This window comes from Egretta garzetta, unplaced genomic scaffold (genome assembly GCF_000687185.1).
Source record: "Egretta garzetta isolate BGI_Z169 unplaced genomic scaffold, ASM68718v1 scaffold215, whole genome shotgun sequence".
In the NCBI taxonomy this organism is placed as follows: domain Eukaryota; kingdom Metazoa; phylum Chordata; class Aves; order Pelecaniformes; family Ardeidae; genus Egretta; species Egretta garzetta.
This window is the reverse complement of record NW_009259719.1, coordinates 5130969-5133866: the sequence shown is the minus strand read 5'-3', so window position 1 is coordinate 5133866 and position 2898 is coordinate 5130969. Positions and strand designations below refer to the sequence as shown.

At 55.1% G+C, this 2898-nt stretch overlaps 1 protein-coding gene across 5 annotated transcripts in view; it reads left to right on the top strand.

The window, feature by feature from the left end:
* Positions 1-1554: 1554 nt before the first annotated feature.
* Positions 1555-2898, top strand: part of TMEM40 (transmembrane protein 40) — a 20381-nt gene continuing 19037 nt past the window's right edge. For 4 of the 5 annotated variants that reach the window (XM_035894641.1, XM_035894639.1, XM_035894640.1 and 1 more), the window contains exons 1-2: positions 1555-1656; positions 2006-2059. The gene's annotated coding sequence lies outside the window, so the exon portion shown is untranslated. The other variant, XM_035894635.1, reaches the window with a different exon arrangement.

The window sequence follows — 2898 nt, the reverse complement described above, 5'->3', positions numbered from 1 at the left end:
CCAAGGCACTGACAGCAGTGGAAGCCACCTGGAGTAGTTGTCTCTCAAAGAGAAGATTAGCCCTGCTTGCCTGTGATTGCTTGCTGGTCAGGCCAGGTCAGTGAGCTGGGAAGGCTATGGGGGTACAGAAGGTCTCCGGACTCACTGAGGTTTGTGTGTCCAACGTCCAGAAAGCTGCTGGTGGTATTGCTGAGCCCTGCAAGGCATCAGGACCTGGGACTTGGTCCTAGTGCACATAAAAGCTTTAGGGTGGATACACCGTCGGCTTGCCTTTCCCCTCACCAGCCCTCTCTCCCCCTGCAGCCTGACACATCCTTGTGCATTTTCACTCTATGTGACTAAAACGTGAAGCCAGTGCTTGAGAGCGCCCTCTTCTCGGTGAGGGGAGGATTCTCACTGGGCACATCCTGGAGCAAAAGTCTGAGAATGATACCCTGGGGAAACACTGGATAGATAAAACTCGGAGTCCTGCCGACAGCTCACCTTGACTTGTGTGCAGAGGAGATCCATGTGCCTGTACCCCCGTAGGTACAGGAAGAGTACCCCCGGGAAATCTCCAGGGGAGACCTTAACTGATACATGGCCTGGCTCAAAAAGCTTTGTGGGTTCTGCCTCTGGCCCTTGTGGCAGAGGAGGGCAGGGACTACGTTGGAGCCCAGGCTGGGCTTTTAATGCGCGGGAGAGGGAGCTGCAGGAGGGCTCTCTTGCAGTAAAATACTGCTTGTGTGCGGGAGAAATGGGTGTGAGAAGTGGCTTTACATTACCTCTTGGAGGCCATTCTCCCCCTCTCTGCCCCTCCCATCTCTACACCCCCCCCTCGCCATTTCCCCTAGCAAAACTATGATGGCGGTACCTGCTTTGGCTGCCCTAGCTCCACAGAAGGTGAGGATTTGAATATTGACATCCTCTGCGGGCTCAAAAGTGCTGAGGAAAGGGGCTGTATCAAGAAGGAGGAGCAGCTGGAGCAGGGAATGGTCCCTCGGGCTCCCTGTGCTTCCCGGGGAACGTGCACTTTTCCCTGCCTGCGGCTCTGTCTCCACGAGGCACTTCCAGCCCTACTGCGAGGCCCGAAGAATGGAGGTGGGAAGGGACCCCAGGAAACGGAGAGGATGAGGAATAAAAGCGGCGTTCATTTTGAGCAGGTTTTGTTGCTCCTAGAAGACTGGTCAGGGTGGCGGGTGGGGAGAGCGTCCTCAGACCCCACGCTGATCCCCCGTGCTGGCTGCGGAATTGCACTAATGGCATGAACACAGATGTGCTGAAACACACGTTCTTCAAAATCACTCTTTAGTTTCATGAGCTGCTGGTAACAGCACCCGAGGAGATCCGTAATTCTCCAAAAAGCAATAAATCCTGGTGTACACCTTCAATTTATTTAGCCCGCTCAAACAGAAGAATCGTGCAAAAGCCAAGGGCCTCTCTCTCCCACCCCTGGCCAGTCCCTTGTGATTTTTGGGTTGCTGACTGTGTGCTAACTCCTCGTGCGTGAACAGGCCGAGGGCGGACACGTCACGCCAGCAGGGGCCGGGGGGAGCCCACGGAGCCGCTGCTGTGCTCGCTGTGAGTCAGGGCAGGCCACGTGAGGCCCCAGCGTCGGCCCTGACGCCTGCCCGCACGCCCTGCCCCGGGATCCCAACCCACCGCACAGCCCTGCAGGTAAGTGCCGGGGAGGGGTTCGGGAGCTGCTTGTGACTGAGACCGAGGGTGATTTGAGGTTGTGACCCAGCTCTTGGTACACGGCTGGGCTGTTGAATACTCCCTGAGGCATCACGACGCTGTACGAGGGGCTGTGGTGCTGTGGGGGCAAGGTACAGGACTTCCCTGTAACCTCTACATCCTCCTGACTGGACTTCCACATATTTTCAATTTTTTTTTTTTTTTTCTGTAACATCCTTGTGGTGGTTCCCCATTTTATGTGCAGAGGAAGATTTGTGTGCCTTAACTTTACTCAGACTAGAAGCATGAGCTCTTCTGGCTTCTGATGAGCTCATTTTCTTCCCTTCAGAGCTTTCCAACGACCGCAGAAAGGAGCACACAGCACGTGAGAAATACAAACCAGGTAATTTCAGAAGGTGAACGTAAATGCATACGGGAGCGCTGCCATTATTTTACCAGCGCGGCTGGAAAACAGGCAGCAAACCACCCCAGGTTTGTGGGTGTAGGGCTGGCAGCAGCTTGCGGAAGGTCTCCGGACTCACTGAGGTTTGTGTGTCCAACGTCCAGAAAGCTGCTGGTGGTATTGCTGAGCCCTGCAAGGCATCAGGACCTGGGACTTGGTCCTAGTGCACATAAAAGCTTTAGGGTGGATACACCGTCGGCTTGCCTTTCCCCTCACCATCCCTCTCTCCCCCTGCAGCCTGACACATCCTTGTGCATTTTCACTCTATGTGACTAAAACGTGAAGCCAGTGCTTGAGAGCGCCCTCTTCTCGGTGAGGGGAGGATTCTCACTGGGCACATCCTGGAGCAAAAGTCTGAGAATGATACCCTGGGGAAACACTGGATAGATAAAACTCGGAGTCCTGCCGACAGCTCACCTTGACTTGTGTGCAGAGGAGATCCATGTGCCTGTACCCCCGTAGGTACAGGAAGAGTACCCCCGGGAAATCTCCAGGGGAGACCTTAACTGATACATGGCCTGGCTCAAAAAGCTTTGTGGGTTCTGCCTCTGGCCCTTGTGGCAGAGGAGGGCAGGGACTACGTTGGAGCCCAGGCTGGGCTTTTAATGCGCGGGAGAGGGAGCTGCAGGAGGGCTCTCTTGCAGTAAAATACTGCTTGTGTGCGGGAGAAATGGGTGTGAGAAGTGGCTTTACATTACCTCTTGGAGGCCATTCTCCCCCTCTCTGCCCCTCCCATCTCTACACCCCCCCCTCGCCCTTTCCCCTAGCAAAACCATGAT